The sequence below is a fragment of the Xiphophorus couchianus genome, chromosome 10, assembly GCF_001444195.1.
Source record: "Xiphophorus couchianus chromosome 10, X_couchianus-1.0, whole genome shotgun sequence".
Taxonomy (NCBI): domain Eukaryota; kingdom Metazoa; phylum Chordata; class Actinopteri; order Cyprinodontiformes; family Poeciliidae; genus Xiphophorus; species Xiphophorus couchianus.
The window spans coordinates 718980-739184 of record NC_040237.1 but is presented as its reverse complement, the minus strand read 5'-3'; the positions used below and the strand labels follow the sequence as shown (position 1 = coordinate 739184).

Below are 20205 nucleotides of genomic sequence, written 5' to 3'. Positions count from 1 at the left end.
GGAAGGCCTGACGTCTCTGGCCTAACTTGCTTTCCTCTTGTGGAAACGACTGACTGAAGATCTTATGCAGAGGCATCACGAGACAGGATGAAATTATGGCCTGAGATGCTGGGAAACATTTAGAAAAATCTGCTTCTTTGCTTCTCGCAAACGGGCTTCAATTTTGTTCTCTGTACCACCTCTGATAGACACTGCAGCAGAACCAGAATACCCCACGAAAACCACAGTTTTTAAGATGCTCTTATCCATGAAATAAATGTAAAAAGAAAAAAAAAAGAGAGCGAAAAAAACATTGATATTTATCCCTTCAAATTCTGAATGTTTTTGTTGATTATCCTACTAGAATTTTTCTTGCTTTTGCTTTCTGGTCCAAATGTCCCCGATTTTTTTCTGCACCGTTTGTGCTGCACACAACCAATGGACAAACAGAGCCGCTTCGTCGAAACGGCTTCCCCTCAGCTTACACTTATTGCATCCCTCCATGCACCGTCACTACATATGTTTGCTCTTGCTGCAACCGAACAAATCACAATGCATTATACATGACTTTGTGACAATCACACAATATAGGAAAAATAATAATTTCCCCCAAGAACTATGTATTTGCATCATGACTTTGTCTGCACTGCCTCAAGCAGTGACCTGAATCTTGTTTGTTTTTATATTTTTTCCTATATTGTATATGTGGCATTGCTTCACCAAATATGCAGCTTGCGTTGGTTGTAAACAAACTTTAATTTAACATTGACCAAACTTTTTTTTCTTATGGCGAGTTTTATAATGAGGACCAGTCATTTTGTTTAGAAAGTAATTTCAATGTTTGACAAATACAAGAACAACGTGAAAACCACAGATGGTCTTCAGCAGCACTTATATTTACGTAAACAACACAACACACTTGTTTTAATAGCGTGCCATTAGGTTATGAGTGTGTTTCCTGTTTGTGCTGAAATGATGCGTATGATGAAGATTCAGGTTGTCTTAATCGAGCCACTCTAGATCCCAGAGGAGTTGAAAAGGAGGCTTCATGGATACAGAGCAGGGCCAAAGAGAGGAAAGGAGGACGTTCCATCCATCTCTTCACTCAATCATAACGGGAAAGGATTTAATGATTCCAACATCCCTCTGATTGACTTTCTATACTTGGTAACATTGGAGCCAAAATGAAGACTACCTGTACTACACACCTAACAGAGGCTACTTCTGTGTAACAACAGGCTACTGACCTGATTTAAGAAAGGCCAGCATCAGTAACTGACCAGCCAGTACTTGTAACAAACTTGTTTACCAATATTATTTTGCTTTTATGTTTTATGTTTGATATTTAAATTTGTTGTGATGTTGGATTTCAGTAAATTCCGTCAAACTAGAAGTACAGTGGGTGACCAGCCAAGATGTGTTTTTCAATAGCCTTTGTAATGCTAAAGCTAGTCTCCTTCTCATTTATCAATGTCTGCCTCTCATTAATCTAATTAGTATAATGCTTTAGATATATCTTGTAACAAGGAAGTGGTGCACAGTAATCTTAATTTTGGCCCCAACACTTCTCGAGCAAAAGCAAATGATGTGGATTCCCGGATAAGTTACTCTGAAAGATCATCCCTGCTGCCCAGATATTTAGCTGTTGGCATGTCATGAATGTTATAAGACTGTTAGTTACTTCAGTCTTCAATCAGAGGCTTCTTTTGATTCAGTGCAAGACTGACTGCTACCAGAGATCCTTCCTGCCACAACATTGTCATTCATGACTCTTTGTACATGCTTGGATGATATAAGTTATAACAAAATTTAGTTTCCCTTTGGGATAAGTACGTATTATTGATTTGAATTTAAAGTCATGCCATAGAATTTTAAAGGGTTTGAAGTCTACACTTTGACTTAGACATTGCAGAACCTTCTTTTTTAGCAGTTCAGAGTTGAACTTCCTGGTGTGCTTTGGGTCATTGTCCTGCTGTGTAGCAGAATTCATGGTTTTATCAAATTATTCTGATCTTAAAGCAGCAAAACAGCCCCAGACCATCACACTACCACCACCAGCTTTTTTGACTCTTGGAATAATTTTTGTAGAACAGTCATTCTTACAAAGATTGACCTCTGAAATATGTTTTTCCATTGGTAGATAATGGCTCTCTCTATGGGTTGACATTGAAAATAGGTCCTTAGAAATAGCTTTGCAACCCTTTTCAGACTGATAGATATGTGGGACTTTGTATATCAACTTTTTGTAATTTTCCTTAGATTGGAGGATGATGTGTTGCTACTTCACCTTGTCAGATAATTTTGTTGATCAAAGTTAACAGAATATCATATTTTCAGAGTTTCAGGTCAGTTTTTCTCTTCCTCTAACAAGGTAAGTATTTTATGATTTGTGAAAAATAAATAACAAAATAAATCCTTCTGGGGGCAAAGACTTTTTCATAGTGGTGTGTGTAAAATGTTTATTTTGATGTTTTATTTGGTCAATTTCACCAACTCATGGGCATCTAGGTGTTTCATTTCTTTACTGATACATAAAAACCTTGACAGAAATGAAAGAGGGAATATATATACCCAAGAGCAAAAAACTGCCAGGTTGTATTTTGCTGCAGGGTAAACTGTGTTGCTTCCACTTAATGCATTAGGAAGAACTGGATGTGAGAGGTAATACTAAATTTAGGAAAAAATATATTTAAAAAAAAATAAATGGCCTTTAAGGAGAGACAGTTGTGAATAATTTTGTTACATTCAGGCTCCTGCTGTTTAAAAAAATAATTAGTGTTTTTGTTTCTCTGAGTCAGTGTAGGGACACAAAAGGAAAAGCTCAATTTAATATGTAATCTCTTATATTGATGCCAGTAAGTGTTGGGAGACTGGTTTTTAGTGGGGGACTCTTCACACCCTCAGGCACAACTTAAAAGGAACAGGGAAATTTCACTCAAACAGAATTTATTTTATATTTATTTCTTTATGAATTATTTTAAATAAGGTTTTGTATTTTTGCCAACAGGTTCGCGAAGGATTCAGCCTAAATAAAAGTTATTTTCATTATTTATTGAGAAGTAAAATCTTAATGTTCTTGTTTGATTAACTAAATGACTGAATTTAAAGTCAGGAAAAGTGTCAGAATGAGTTAAGTAGTTGTAGGGATAAGGCTCAGTCTTTCTGAAAGTAATACATCAGAATAAAGCCATGTTGATTAATTAGCATTTGCATGTGACAGAGGCTTTCTTTTCTTCATATAATGTTTTACCTCTTCAGGTTTTATGATTTACTTTCAAAATTATTGAAATCAACTCCCATGCTTCTCCAGATTGCATATAAATTGCACATGAATGTCATTCATTGAAAACAAACCATGCTCTTTTGAGTCAATGTACATATCATCTCATTATCGCAGACTGCAAATAATTTATTAAATTATACGCAAACAGCTTCCATGATCAAACAGCTTTCACCGATTATATTAGAATTTTATGAAAATAATGAACGAGGAGAAGCCAGGTATTTAATCTTTCTGAATGTTCCAGTTTGAAATCAGCATTGAGCTACTTCTACTTTAATCCAAAAACTTTCTCTAATCTTTACAGAAGACGGCATTTGAATAAGGAAAAAAAAATCTTTTTTGTGTGTTAGTTCTGCAATTTCATCCTGACGAGATCTGGTGTCTGCGCTCTTAGGGTGACATAAATCCAGCTTAAATCCAGTAGACTCGTCTCTTGATGGGTAATTCTGTTATGCTTCACTTTTTTCAAGGAGGAGGAATGTCGGCTGGAGTCCATGTGGAAGGCAAGATCGACAATAGAGGCTGGTGAAGAAATCTAAGACGGCAGGAAGTGAGAAGAAGGTGCCAGGTGAGGCTGAGGAGGAGCACTCTGAGCTGCTGATGAATGAAGAAAATGAGTGCGATAGAAGGAGGCTGAAGGAAGAAACCCCTACTTGTCAAAATGTGAGTAGGATGATGTCTCATAAAGATATGAATAGAACAGCAAAGTACATTATTTAACACAATCTCTAGGAGTAAAAGAGAGCCCAAGAAAAGGAAATGAAGTGCAGTGATACCAATTTTCCAGGACCGGACTGATGAACAGGACTTTAAATGAATACAGTATGAAGTGGATTGGCCGCGGCATGGGGTGACGGAAAAGAATAGTGGAAGGAAGGTTTTTAAAGGAGATGAATAGTGAACAGAAGCAGCAAAGAGGGAAAGCCGAGGACACATTAAGTTTGATTTTTGCTTTTAAAGTCCTGAAAAGGATAAAGAAGATGTCATATTTCATCCTTGAAGATTTTAAGGGGACGGCAGAGAAAAATGTGTGGTGCTTCACTACAATACACTGTATAGACAGGTTGCGTACGATGTCTGTTTCATATTTTTCTATTTCCAAATTTTCTGTTTTACGTTGTTATGACAACCCTGACATAAATGACTCAAAGTTCTCTTCCAATACTCACTGATTAGTGTTTTCAGTGAACATAAGAAACTATAACCATAGAAAAATAGGAAAGGACATAAATGAAAAGTTGCTCAATTCATTATAAATTACTTTTAACATCAGCTATGTTTGCTTTTCATAAGAATGTACTACAAAACTCACACGAAGAATTATATTATGTGCAATTTAAAAATATAATTCTTTATCTTCATTAGATTATGTAGTTGCATATCTAAAGGGATAATCGTTAGAGTTGTCATATTACCTTTCTCAAGAAAACGGTAACTGAAGCTGGAAAGAGAACAAAACGTTATACACCTCGCTCTTAAATAGATTGAATAAAGTGCTATAACCTCTGATTTCTAAGTGAAAGCTGGCATAATAGAGAAAACCCTGAAGTAAAGGAGGAGCAAAAGCCGAAACAGAGATGATTTACAGGGTAATTATCTCAAGGAGGCAAGACTCAAAAAAAATCTACAGCTGGTAAAATAAGTCCTGAAATATGAAGGTGCATGTGGTTCAATCACTGATAAATGATTTTTCATGGTGTGGAACCCTATTAGTCGTCTCATTTAAAGAGAATAAAGTAAATGTTTTATTTTTTACCCTCCACATTTAAAACTGTCACAGATTAATTCTAACATGCTCCGTCTGATGGGTTTAAGAAATAACTGCTGTTATGTGGTCTGCTGCTTTCTAATGTTTTCACCCATCTTCTGAATTTATTTAATTTAGAAACGAAGTTGGTGGAAACTATTCCTGTTCAACAATGTATAGAAATGTGCAGTAAATGTGCAAAATGTTAATTAAAATCTCATCTAAGTAAAGTTAGACCTGGCTCACTGTTTACTAAAAATATTGACTTGCAAAAACACATTTTCCTTCTTGCTGCAAGGAATTCATTCGGTTATTCCATGCCAATCCCTCTGTGTCCTCCAAAAACAAAAACTGAAAAAAATAAATAAATCATCCAAGCATGCCTGTCCATTTGTAGTGCTGGCAGATCCATTTATGTGGAGAAACAGCCTGTGGATGCAAGTGGTCAGATTATGGGTTCTGTCGCTGTTTGATTTCCCAACATGTGTTTTGTCTGTTCATAACTTGACAGTTTGCTTCACTTTGGTGTGTTTCATACCTGCTTGAAAGTACCTGACCAACATTCTAATTTATTGAATATGACTGTATTAGTTGTGCGTTACACTGTTGTTTTTTTTAAATCACAGTCCTCAATAATTGTAAATTTATTCTGTTATTCAGAACCTAAAATGCCTACAGCCGTCTGTAGGCATTTGAATCTTGCTGTATTTTAGTCAGTTTAGTTGACTGTAGTTTGATTTTATTGATACAGCCTTTTTACACTTATAAAAAAATGAATTAAATAAAAAAACTATATATACTATACTATACAACTCAACCTGGCTTACCACAAAAAGTTACATCTTATGTTCCTCCATTTTAATCACATTTCAATTCCCAGGTAAAATGTTGATCACTTTAGATACATTTTTAGTTTTTATATTTTTTTGTTATGTTTTCATTAAGCATTTAGCTTAACGAAGTTTAGTTTGCAGATTTTGTTTTTTGGTTAAAAAAAAAAAAAAAAAAAAAACTTACTTCATGTTCCTTTTGTGTTAGTCTACCATGATAATTCCCAATAAAATACAACAAAGTTTGTGGTTATAATGTGAGAAAAAAAAAAAGTTAAAATGATTCAGGGCAATTATTCAATTTCTGAGACACCTTCAAACCTTTTATGTGATATCACATAAACAGTTTGAGAATACCAATGATTTCTGTACAGTGAGAAGAATTTTAATGACCCTCAAAGACATCTTCCCTACACCGGTTACAGATGTAACTTATCAACTGTTCACATAGAAAGGGCAGATTGTTGGCATTGATTTCTTGCCTCCCCCTGAAAGAACCATTTTAATATTGACAGCTCTCTGACCTTCTCAACAACATTGCACACAACTTGTGCTTGTACTTGATAAATTACTGATACATGTAGATCAATATAGAGACACATTGCATAGTGTTACTTTACTGACACATTTATACTAATATTGATCTAATCAGTTCAATATGAGTAAAGCATTCAATCAAATATGTAACTATATCTATTTCCCATTTTAGTGATTGATATTTGAATTAAGACTTCCTCCCAGTGAAACTCCAAATCCAGTAAAAATTAATGGGGAAATATGAAATTTGTCCAAGGAAGGATGTTTGATATAGCTGTAGTAATCATTGTTGACAGGTGGGACTGCCTCACCTGTCACTGTAACAAGTAAAATAGGTTCTAACAATGATAAGAGAAAATCAATATATCCACATGACAATTCTGTCATTTGTTTTAATGTAACTACCGTGCCACACTAATAGGGGGCGATGCTGAGCCGCATAGACACAATGTGCAACAGGTGCTCTTCTTCTATACATTGGAACGACTGAAAATAATCAGAAACCTGCAAAAAATAAAAATAAAATGCAGTCAGAATGTGACTGTCCTCCTTGAAGCAGCTTGGCTTAAAAATGAAAGGAAAACGAGAGACAAGAAGGACAGGTTTTACAAAAATATGACAGATATTTATGAAGGTTCATACACAATTTTAACATAAAAGAAAGCTAAAAAATAATTAAATTAAACAAAGAAAAATGTAAACAAATTCCAAAAAATATAATTTGACCTTATATCAAATACTCTTGTTGTTCTTGCTGTTGTATTGTCAAACAGAAGATAATTGATTAAAGCATAATTCAGACTCTCCAAATAATGTCGAAAATGGAAACTTAAGTTTTTATTTTGGATCTTGGGTTTGTGCTGCTGGCTGTGGATGAGTCAGGGCCTCACCAGACATGGACCTCACCACACACCACGGGCAGAATGCCAGTCTGGAAATCTGAAATGTTAATTGACGTGGAGAAAAAATTGATTTACGGATCAATTCTGGCTATTAAATGTTAATATATCTTGCCATATCAGAGGTAGTGCCCTATCAGCATGTTTTTTTGTTTTTTTTTCCCCCTTTCTGTCTTTGGTTTTGTACATTGTGGCTTTTTTTCTCGCTATAAGTGAATACATGCTGGCTCTCTTCCAGGTGAAACAACAACCTCATTTTCAGGTAGACCAGAGTTTGCTTGTTTGGTTTGCTGCAGAGTTCAGATGAGTTTTCTTCAAGTGAAGGAAACAGTTTGAGGAAAAAACTTGTGCACATCATAAACATCATAAGTCTAAATTGCTGCGGTGCAAAAGTTATCCAAAGGTAGATGGTCAGTTAACAGTTTTTAAGATTAAAGATCATTATATCATATGTAGTTATTTTTGCAGCCTACTCAATTTTGCTTTTCCTTCTCATTATCGAAATTGATTTTTTCCCTCTGGATTGGGACAACATTCAAATACTATAAGTGCTGCTGACCTGTGAAAATGCTTAAAATACGCCACTTCTAAATTATTTGTATGTTACAAAAAAGGGATTTAGAGCCACTGGCACTTCCACATTTTTGTATGAATGGATTGATGAATGGCTTAATGGCTTGAAATGTAACTGAAAAGGCAATTTATTTTAGTAACTCAATTCACTAAGTGAAGCACATTATATAAAGTGATTAAATATGATTTAACAGGCTGCAATTTTCAAGCCTTTATTCCTGATAGTTATGATGATTTTTCACTTACAGCTAATATAATCATATTAAACCAATAAAACCCATTTTAATAAATAAATATGGGTTTGATGAAAAGTATGTTCTTGATACATACACACATATATACAAATCCATTCAATAAAGTATAATATTTCCGAAAAGCTCATTTATTTCAGCCACTTGATAACTAAGACAGATGGATGTTTAAGAAGCCTTTATTTCTTTTAATAATCATAATTTTCCACTTACGTGTAATGAAAATTTGACATTTAAAATTGTTGATTCAGACCATTAAACACTTCTTTAATAAAGAAATATGGACTTAATAAAAAATGTTTAATACCTGTTTAAAGGCTGTTATTTAAGATATAGTTTTAATTTGACAAACGGGCCTCATCTGAACACATTCTGATTTATTGACTATGTCTGTATTTTTAAAGGGACATATTGTGCCTCCTTGAACAAGTTGTCATCAACTTGAACAGGTTGATGACAACTTCAGCGCAGACAGCAGTAAATCCAAAAGAACAAACATGCTCACGATGCTCTACTAGATGAGGGGCTCAACTTGGGGTTGCTGTAAAGGGGCACTTCCTGTTGATTGTGACCAAATAATCAGAAAGTTTTTGAAATGACTTGTTTTCCAGACACCAAGAAATGTTAACTCATTGCCAGAAAATGACTATGTGTTTTCTTTAAGCTCTTGGGTTGTTTCTAAAAGCAGTAGAGAACCAAATATAAGTAAAAAAAAATAATTTGCAAAAAGTGAATAGATCTTTTTTACTGGAGGCCATTATGTATTTCTCATAGAGGAAAACTGACTGGGTGTAATTTTGGCTTCGGGGATATGTTTCCTTTTGGTGTTTGGTTTGTCCTTTTGGTTTGTCCTTTTAGCACAAACTACTGCTACTAATGCCACAGCTAAACAACACACAAGTAGAGAATCGCTATCTGTATCTATAATGCATTAAACTGCATACTGGCAATTGCAGCTCAGATCAAAATACTCGGGTATCTGCAGCCTTTCAGTACCATTTTAACTTTACTTCAGTCCTCAAGTGGTTAATTGGAAAAAGTCACGTCAGGACAGACGTACACACCTGAAAAACAAATTCCTACTGGGAGGGTGCAGAGCAGGAAAATATAAAAGTGCCTGGAGAAAGAGCTCAAGGCTGGTATGTGGTATTCAGTTTGTCTGTTGTTAAAAACTCTTAATAGCTTTCTCATCACTTTTCACTTTAATCAGTAAAACTTCGCAGAGCCTTCTGGTGAGAAGGCAACAATGAAAACTCTGCTCCTAAAAGTATTGTGTAACCGGCTAATACTAATCTCCATGCTATCACTTTAACATTGCCTTCCTGTGACTTTGTGAACGTTAGAACCTGCTACGGTTGAACTTGTGCCCCACACTAACACAAATGAAAGTGTTTTTGCGGCGGTGGCTTTTGTTGTCTTCTGTTCTTCTGACTCCTTATTGAAAGGTCTCTTCTTGTCTTTGCAGATGTCAAAATGTCCACTTTCAACGCTATATGCATCTTTGTTTTGTGCTGTTTTATTGTACAAGGGGAACAGACCTGTCCTCTGCACCATCACACTCATCGCTCTATCATACTGTCTGGTTTGCTCTACAGCAAAAAATAAATACACCTCTTTCCTCTCTTTATTTTCTCTTTTAGCCCTTCCGCATCTCTCTCTCTTCCTTTTACGCTGTATTTCACAGGTGTCAGAAAGGCATTTGTGTGCTCTGAATGTGGAGTGGAGGTGATGTTTGGTTGTTTTGAAGCAGGCCTGTCTGTCAGCAGTCTGAATACAGACGGAGACCTATTGATTTCTGCTTTATGAAGCTCATCTGTATGCCACGTACATTCAGAGAAAAGCGCATACACATCTGTTAGCTGATACTCACAGTCTTTTCCAAAATTACAGTACTGCTTATATGGATAAGGATATGAGGTACATCATAATGTGATGTTAAATTATTTTTGTTAAAAAAAAAAGATAGGGAGTCACTGTGTTTGTTTGGATAACATAAAACTTCTCAACAATTTGTGTTGTTCTGAAGTCCTTGCATAACAAAAACTTCACATTGTTGTAATAATTACTTTTGCAACAACTTCCATTTTTGGCTCTAAATGGGAGCAGCAAGTATGATTGAACTTTTACATCTTTGAACTTCATGAGCATCACATTACAAAACAGCTCCACAAATGACTCACTTCTCCCTCAGAAAGGTTCAGGTATAATCATGATAAAAAGCGTAGTTATGGTGTTCTCAAGAAAAACAGCTCTCATTCGACACTGCCTGCATCTCCAGCTTTTTGCTGCCCTCTGTGAGACGGTGTGAATTCATTCTTAGCACAGGGGCTTACATCTTTTGCATACATGAAAATGAACAATAATAAGATTTTTCTCCAACTCACCACTTGGGTACTGGCATTTACAAGCATTGGACTTCTGCCAGAGTTGTTTAGTTTTGAGGTTTGTTCCCACCGGAGTGTCAAGCCAACACCTAGTGAGAGAGGGTCCAGTTTCAGTGCATTTGTCTGCCAAATAAATTAGATTAAATAAATTAAATTAACCTACTGAATACTTACTGCTCATAGCTTACTGTCATAGCATTTCATAAATATGAAAGATAATAGGGCATAAAACTTAAAAATTTTCTTTCAGTTAAACACTGTATTACTTTTTGTTTAGATAATCATTCTGTCTAGTTATGCAGGTTTAGCTTTACATCATAGTTCACCAGGAAAATCTCTGTTAAAGTCGTGGATATGAAACGAAGTTCTGTTGCGAGGCTCTGGAGTGAAGTGTCACATTGTTAGCGTCAATTAAATAAACTGTACAATATATTCAAGTGTAGTCTATTAGTAGGTGACAAAAATTACAAAAGATTTCATTGTTATTAATACACAGTATATTGGCAAAAATAGAGCTCCAGTGAGCTCTACAGCAGTCGAGACATGTGTCCTCTGTTTCATGCCTCTCTACACATCCAGTGGATGATTCTACACTTGGTAGATACAAGGAGATCAGCACTGGGTTGACTTTAAGCGTAGTGTTTGGTGTGTAGAGAATGATGGTGGCGGGTTATATTTCACCAGTAGGGTCAGTTGGTTCCAATAAAAAGAACTCTGAATGCTTCAGTTTAGTTTCAGGAACAGTTTGGGAGCGACCTCTTCCGTCTCCAGCAGGATCGCACACCAGAGCACAAAGCAAGGTCCATGAACCTGAGCTTCCTGTGGATGAAATTAACTTGACTGTATCAAGTCCTGACTTCAACCCAAAATAACACACAATGATTTAAACTACAAGCCAGACCTTCTCGTCCAACATCAGTGTTTGACCTTACAAACGTACTTCTGAAAGAATGGTCAAAAGTTTAAGTACACTCTTATACTTTGTGAAAAGTCTACGCAGCTCATCTGGATTTATTGAAAAACATTAATTTCACAAATACAGTCCTGTCATACCTTTAAAGTGTATGTTGCTTTTGATGCTCTGTTAGTTTGAATAGTGCATGTGTGTTTGGATCAAAGTTGTCGCAGTTTTCAGCTGCAGCTAGGCCGGGACCATCACTTTTGCGGTGATGTTGCTAATTCTTTGTAATTTTTTTATCCATTTTTAAAGATCAACTGAATGTCTGGGAATTGAATTCCACTTCTCTGTGTGTGACTCCAAGTGGTCAGGTATTGAACAAAGTTTAACTGACTTGAACTATTGCTGTACTTATGTGTTAACATTCGTAATACAAGTGTTTTGTATTAATTTTGGGAGGTTCATACGAGAATGCATTAAGGCTTTAAAAGCATAGAATTAATTTTAGCTGTCTGTTGGGGTTTTTTTAGAAATCAAAATACTGAAGATGATCATATTGGGGGGGAAAAGAGGTATGTCTAAGTGTTGCATCTTCTTCCATGATTTGTGATGAAACTGGATTGAAACTGTGTCCCAAACAGAGCCAAACTGTTTTCTTAACTTGCACAGAGTTATCTCTTTGACCCTTAGGCATCTGTTGGTGCTGTCAGTCTAAGATTTATTTCCTTTAAAGTCTTATCTTTTCAGCTTTGACACTTCTAAAAAATACTTTGCTAAACTATTCTGGAGACATTGGGGGCAGACAGTTTAATTTATGACCTCATTTTTTTTCATAAACACACTTGTCAAGCTGATCTTTCCAAAGAACTTTGTGACATAAATATTAACAAAGTTTGAAGAGTAAGATAAAACGAGAAAGTAGTCAACAAAAACGTGCAGGTATGAAAAGAGTTTTGCTGACTGGTTCCAAATGCATAATTTTGTTGACTAAGATTTGATTTTTGGATATTGTTTCAAGTTTTTATATAAAATGCATTGCAAATATTAGCTTTGGGTAAAGAAACTGAAAACACATTTTATTAAACTTCTACAGAGTTACACAGATGCTGTGTGTAGTTCCTCCCTGGCAGGATGTCAAAATTGTAAACAAAGGTAGACTTAAAGCACAAGATTACTACAGCTGCTTGAATAATAGGACAGACTGACGAGTCTTGGAAGGCAGAAACCTCAGTGGCCACAATCCAAGGCATTATTTGTTTTCCCACTTTGAATACAAGTGAGTAGGATGGAAAGTTGCATAGTTGCTTTGGAAGACAAAGCCTTGAAATGCTGGTAGATTATTCTCCATGGTTACAAATGATGAATGTGTTCACTGTCAACGTTTTATGAAGTTAAAAATAATAGTGAATTGTAGGAGCAAGAATAATGCATTCAAACTGACTGCCAAAAATATTATGCCTCATAAATATATAAGGAATATCTATGTTTGTTAGAAAGTGTATAGTTGTATAACATGAAATTATTAAATGTCACAAGTTGGGTCTGCTGTAATCTTTTAAAGTTTGAGATTTTTATGACAACAGATACACACCATGGAAGATACCACCAGAAAATGTGGTTTATAAAATATTCATCCTCCTTGGGTTTTTCCAAATGTTTGACACATATAAGAAATCCTATGTGTGGTGGAAAAATGCCCAACACCCTCAAACTGCTTCATCGCATAAAATTGCAATTCAATACTGGGAGCTTTTCTGAGACAATCTGAACAACTTTGAGGGATATGAAAACTTTTTCAATGCACTATTTAGTTTCTACAGAACCCTTGACATTCTACACCTTAAATTTAAATCAGAGCCTTCTGTTATCTGACTCACCTTCCTCAGAAACACACTCTGTACCTTGCATTGTTTCTTCACTGTGTCATTCCTGCATGCCAAGGGTGATGTTATTTTGTAGAGGTCCAGGAAGGCACAGCTGAAAGGGATTCATGTTCCGATGCATCGATTAATGCATTCTGTGCAGCTCCTGGCCTGCAGCATGCGTTCCACAGTTGTTGGCTCTGTTGCTATGAAGAAAAGATCCTGGGTTTCAGTCCCAGCTGAAGCTCAGCTGTGTGGAGTAGATTCAAGGCTTTCTGGGGTGTGCTCTGACTTAATCCGACCTCAAATAAACACACGTTAGGATAAATTGGCAATTCTAAATTACCCATGAGTGTGAGAGTGTGTTTGTGATTGATTGTTTGTCTTTTGTGACCTGACAACATGGTGTACACCACCTTGGGAAATAGACCCCAATACCCGCCCTTCCCCAATAGATTAAGCAGATAAATAAATAGATTAATTGAAAATTCAAAGTGTTTTCTCTTTTTTGTCTTTCTGTAAGTTCTGTTTTTGTTTTTTTCTTGTGAAATTATTTTTATTCAAAGACCCAATTGTTTTTTTTGGGAAGGATTCAAATTAAAATTGGCTAGTTTGCAAATAAAAATCAGCAATTTAAATTGTGCTGGAAACACAAAAATAATCGTAATGCTTCTGTTTAAATCCTACAGCAGCTCGCTTTATCAGTATTTACCCAAAACATAAACTGTCAGACAGCTACATCATATCCTGGAAGCTTTGTTGTTGTGATCCCGATTGGAAATAAATTACGTTTAGTTTTTCTGATAGAAGTATAAATGAATGTTCTTGAAACTGGGAACGGTGACTTTTCGTCTAAGGAGAGAGCTCTGTTGTAGCACAGTTTGATTCACTTACACACACATAGATGGATAAAAGACCCAAATAAAATTACAATCTCATATGCTGGGGACGGTCGCTGTTAACAAAAGAAAAGACCTTAAAGAAAAACCACAGAGTTTTTGAGACAAATGTCCCTTGTGTGCTTTATCTTCTGCCAACATTTTAAGAGTTTTGCTGGACACTTTCCAACCTGGCCTCACTTAAATCCAAGAAATTACTGAGATTCAGACAATCAAAGTGTGTCTGTCTCCCATTTTGTTCTTATTTCTTTGCAGGAGGAGAAAAATGTAAAAAAAAACGAAGCAGATGAAGATGTGAGAGGAAAGAAAGAAGAGGTGAGGTGAAGGTGTTAGGTTTTCACAAAGTTTCTTCTGACATTATTATATATTTAATGTTTTGATCTTCCACAATAGTCTGTTCACCAACATGCCGTTAAAAAAGTCACTTTTCACTGTGATGGATTCAAGCTTTTAGTTTCTGCAGCAGATTTTTCCAACAACCTCAAACATTACTGGTATCAAAGCCTTGAAAATGTTTAAACACACCTTGAATTTTTTCACTTTTTATCTCAGAGAGGATTCAGTAAGGTATCATGTAAAACATTGTAAGTACACTGACGTTTGTGTTTGTAATGAGTAAGATTTTTTTTTACTTCCAATACCGATATCTAAGATTAAGTATCAACTGGTACCGATTCAATAAAAAAAAAGTGTTGAATTGACTTAAAATGTTTCTTTGTTTTAAAAAGCACAGACATCAATGTACTTAATTAGAAATTTATTTGATAACTATGCAAGGCACACTTAAATACACCAATAGTTTCACAAGCTTGGTCAAACATTTAAATCAACAGAACTTTAATTTGTTCAATCAGTGCAACTAGGAATATAAAAACCAATGTAAATTAAATATTAAAAAATCTGAAAATGACAAAAATAATAGGCTGAATGTCTTGGGCAAACATGTAAAAATTAACTGCAGCACACCTTTCAAATGGTTCAGAAAATGTAATTAGGGATTTTAAATATAACGTAAAATAAATAATAAAGCATAACGTTGTTCGGAGCACAAAGCACAGAATTTGAACCAGTACAGATATTGATATCAGATTGATGCATCAAGGGTCGCTGCCAGGAATCTTGGGCCCAATGACAAAAGATGAAATTGCCTCCCCTGCAGCTGCTGTTACAATTTTTTGAATCTATCTCACAATTTTAAAGGCTTGCAACGGCCTTGCTTTCTTCTGGGAGGTTTGGGAGGGGCAACATGTGATTTTTACTGCTAAAAACTATTTTAGAAAACAAAATATGATTAATTTTGTAATTGACAGGGCCCCAGTTTTTTTTTTTTTTTTATTTCTATGAAAAAATAAATAAATACATAAATTGCAGAGGGCCCCCTGTCGGTCAGGGACCTTTAGAATTGTCATAATTCCTGGGTGCATCTGTAGTAATAAAACAAAGTTAAGTGGTACATGAAATAAATTTGCCATGTACTGTAGCAGGTTGAATGTCAGCAGGTTTTCTGGTTCCACTCTTCAAGGAAGAAGTCATGTCCAAATAATATGAACAAACATAAGTTCCTATGATTGCTTGACTTTAAAGAGAAGTTCGTCAGGATGTGAATGTTAGGCAGATCAAATATCATTCTGAAGTCTTTAATGAAATCTTGTTGATTAAGACTATGATTATGACTCCATTGACTTTGCTAAGACAAGTGCTAATTTTCCAAATATCAATTAAAAACCTTTGTTCAGAGGCTAGTTTTTAAAAAAAAAAATTCAGGATTTGAACATTTTAGCTTATGTATAACCACAAAAGATGCTTTGATACATTATTTATCTGAGCGCCTGAGCGAGTTTACATGAAAATTTATATTTGTCTTTCCCCAATGGGCAACCTGTTCATATAGCCTCAGGCTAAGAACCTTTACAAGCCAGACAGCCCATCAAAATGAGTGATAAGTAAGATATTGCAGAACAGGCACCTGCCTGTGAGGCAAAATTTGTTTGTTTTGGCGTTTTTCACTGCTTACCACATGTCAGCGCTGACAGAATGCGATTATCACTAAAGTCAAAAAGTGCATCCTGCGAGAAGTGGTTAGACAGCTTAATGGAGTTGGAAACTAAAACAATCAGATAAAAATGTTTTTTTTAATTTTTCAGACACCGCATTTCAAACCTCGATGCAAACTAACATTTGTGACAAGATGAAATTGTAGCATCGTTTGTTGGTTGTGTATCTTTTGTTCCAATGGCTTTAAAAGACTCACATTGTCTTCCCGCACATTTAACATAGCAGTTTACTCAATTTAATACCCACATATGCAGCATTTCTTGGACATGAAAAATTTCTCCACGTCATGTAAACCTCACATGTTCTCCACGGCTGAAGAATCAACTTGCACATTCTTGCTGCCAACAGGAATTTCTGAAACACAGAAGTATGAGGAAGAAACAAGGCAAGCCACAAAATAAATCTTAGATTGGGCACCAGAGAAACTGAAAGACAAGAGTCAGTGCAGAGGGAAAATAAATAAATATATATATATAAAAAAGATTCTGGGGCTGTTGCTCATTCATCCAACCTCACAAACAGCAGAGTTACAGAGGAAGGTGAGGCAGACGTAAGAAAAGAAGTGAAGACGAAGAGGATTTCATTCGGCAGAGAGATCACAGCTATCTATTTACAGATTAGCATTGGCTCATGCTGTGTGTGTGTGTGCGTGTAGCGTGTATGCAGGCAATGCAGGCACCAGCACTAACATTGCCACACAACTATTCACTCGCACATACACACACATCAAACATGGTTATATCCGGTGAACAAAAGAGCAACAAATGACCAGGGTGCAGTTTGTGGTTGATTATTAACTGCAGGTATGTCTGTGTCATCTCCAGGGCTGCATTTGTTCAATAGGCTTTCATTTCATGACAACTGAACCATACATCATATTTGAGAGATTATAGGGATGAAAATGTGGTGGAAGTAAAAAAAACCTACAGGAGTTTTCTTCAGTTTTTAAAGCTCTTAATTTCCCTTTCATTTTGTTGATGGCTGAACTGTTGAAAAATTTGCCTTCCTGCCGACCTCCAATTGGACTTCATAAAAAATGCATAAGGGGAACAACAAGACCAGCAAACAAAAGAATTACGGTGAAATGAAATTTGTGCCACAAAATTGAATATTTGTTGGGGGTTTTTTAGGTGTAAAAGTCAGGTTGGATATTGTGCATGCAGCTAAAAGAAACAGTCACAAAAAGAAAAAACCCAGAAATACACAGTGGAGCCACCAGGAAGAGGCCGAGCAGGTCAGACAACACCATTTCCTTCTTGATGTGCAAATTTTTAATGTCCCTCACTCAAATCCCAATCCTAACCCACCCACGCCACAAAAATGTGAAGCGTAAACAAAAGTAATAAATTCTGCAGAAAGTTTTGGTTTTGTTGTGCCACTGCAAGATTAACAGTTACAGAGGCATTGTTGGAAACATCTGAATATGTTCTGTTGCTGAACTGAAAACAACAAACGCCAAAGGACAACCACAACGCTAAAATTATTCATCACTGGAAAAAAAACAAAAGTTTGTTCTCCCAGAACTCTCTCTAAACTTTGAGTTATTCCAGTAGCTTTAAGGTTTTCTTTTTCAGCCTGTTTGGTCTCAGTGTGTTGCATGAATAAGGTCATGAGTCAAATAGTTTCCTTCCGCAATATGCTAACTAACATTTGTATATAAGGCGATGGTTCAAGGTCTTGTCCTTTAAAATGAGATCTTCCTCCATCCACCACATGTTTGCATTCAGGGGCCAGAGACCTCGTTATATTAAAACGAGACAAATGAAGTCGGTCTGATGGTGAAGTAAATGTAAGCTAATAACGATAAACCCTATATGGTTAAAGGTTTTTTTAAATTTGAGATGTTGTATGAAACTCATATTTTGAAAACATTAAAGTGGTAATTTGCCCACTATTATCTAAAATCCACAAATACTTGAAACTCCCTCTGAAAATGCTTATAACTAACTTTTAGGTAGCTCAAAAATCAAATATCCATTGATTCACACAGTAGAAACCGTCTCGGCTCTACTTCAAAACCCAATGTAGCCCTTTGCTCTTCAGCCAATCAGCACCCAGGAAAATGGAACTGCGCCCCAGGATTGGCTTCTTTGCAAACACCAGACAATAGCCTGTCAAAATACAGTACGCCACAGTGTTTCAGCTTTCCAAGCAGCATTTTGTTTTGATTTTAAATCATTTTGAATCCATGAATAGGCGGGGGTTCACTGTGTTAACTTATGAATCTTAAATATATATATTCCTTTATTTAATCAGGTAAACCCCGTTGAGATCTAGATCTCATTTTCAAGAGGGACCTGAAACAAACTTCACTCCCCATCGGGGAATCGAACCCCGGTCTCCCGCGTGACAGGCGGGGATACTCACCACTATACTAACGAGGAGATTAGTATAGTGCAGCATGAGGTGCAACCATGCTGCTAAATGCTTTTTTTTTTTATATAACGGACGAATTGTTAGCCAAGAGATTTAAGTATGATAAAGTATATTTATCATACTTAAATAGTTATTAAGTATGACAAACAACGTTTATTTAATACTGTACACACCAAGTAGCGGATTATGTTAAAGTTAACACCCAAATAGAAGTTTACCATCAGTAAATTAAACTGTAAAGTTTATTTTACTGTTTTAAGGAATCTGGATTGCCTTTTATCATTTCATGGTGAAAATCTAAAACGCCTTGGTTAAATTTGAAATGACTGATTCTCAAGCAGAAGTTTTAAAAACGGATTGAGAATTGCAAAACTTGTTTTAGTAAAAACACACATTAGGACCTCCAGAGATTGAGACCAGGATTAAATAAAACACACACACACGCCCGCACAGATAATGCAGACTGGTTCAGTCTGTATCTAATCAGTCTTCTCTCACTACAGTTTTTTTAAAATACTGAAATTTTACAGTAAATGGCGTGTACTCTGTGCATCATGGCTAAACTCCTGCAATTTCAGTACATCTATCTCATTAATATTGTTTTGCTTTTTTTCCCCTCTTCAAATAAATGTCCTGCTGCATTGTTTAGAGAGAGAGAGAAAAAAAGAGGCTTTCTCCTGACATGAATTCCAAAACAAGCCATACTTACTAAGTATGTTTCCAGCTGAACTGTTATGAACTTTAACATTTAACATGCTAACTGAGTTCTGTAGAGTCTGAAATGTTGCTCTTGGGTATTTTGCAATTTCTCTTAATATTGCATGCTCTGACCTCGATGTGATCGTGCTGGGACATCCACTCCAGGGAAAGAGTGAAATCTACCTTGAATGTTTTAGGCTTCTGAAAATAAAAAATTCCAAGGGCTCATAATAATCCTTCCCAGGCTGATGGCCAGCAGCATTTTCTTTTCGAGATTGTTGCTGATATATTTTAATGCTCTTCAGTTTAGTTTTATCCTACACCAATTCACAAGAGAGGATATCCAGAAGAGAGTAACATCAGTTTTAAGTCAAAATCAGCATGAGGTGCAACCATGCTGCTAAATGCTTTTTTTTTTTATAAAGGATGAATTGTTAGCCGAGAGATCAGTCATCAGCTTTTTACTTAGTTTCTTCATTCCCACAGAAGCATTAAATGGCCACATACTCCTTCTACTTGTGGCCCCATAGTATTTGTCAAATGAATACTGTTCTGTATCAAATGTTATTCACTGTTCATTGCAATTACCTAATTTTAGAAGATTTGTTATCAGAAATGATAAATGTTTTCTAGATTCTGCTACATCCGAATCTTCTGTCCACCACATTAGGATCCGTTAATGCAAGTGTCCTTGGCTTTCTGTAAGCGGTGATCTCAGGAAAACCAGCTGCAATGCTTTTTATTTTTGATCACACAGAGAAAATGTTAGTGCCAGCTGTAAGCAGGGTCTTGTGCACTCGCTTTGTTTTTTTCTTTATTGTAGAAAGTAATCCTGGCTCAGTGTTTGTGAGCTTTCCTGGACAGATCCATACTGTGTGTTATTGCATAATGTCTGCTGTTCTCTCAAACGTCACTCATACTGAACAAAATTCT

The 20205-nt window shown here is 35.8% G+C and overlaps 1 long non-coding RNA gene and 1 other non-coding gene across 3 annotated transcripts in view; one reads left to right on the top strand and one right to left on the bottom strand.

Annotated features, from left to right (window-relative positions):
- The window catches only part of LOC114152264 (uncharacterized), a 56721-nt gene extending 41882 nt beyond the window's left edge, over positions 1-14839 (top strand). For both annotated transcript variants that reach the window (XR_003597091.1, XR_003597090.1), the window contains 2 exons: positions 3733-3925; positions 14398-14839. This is a non-coding gene — a long non-coding RNA (uncharacterized LOC114152264). The remainder of the gene's footprint in view (positions 1-3732; positions 3926-14397) is intronic.
- A 3670-nt stretch (positions 14840-18509) lies between these two features.
- trnad-guc (transfer RNA aspartic acid (anticodon GUC)) lies at positions 18510-18581 on the bottom strand. Its single transcript has one exon. It is a non-coding gene; the product is annotated as a tRNA-Asp (tRNA).
- Between the last annotated feature and the right edge of the window lie 1624 nt (positions 18582-20205).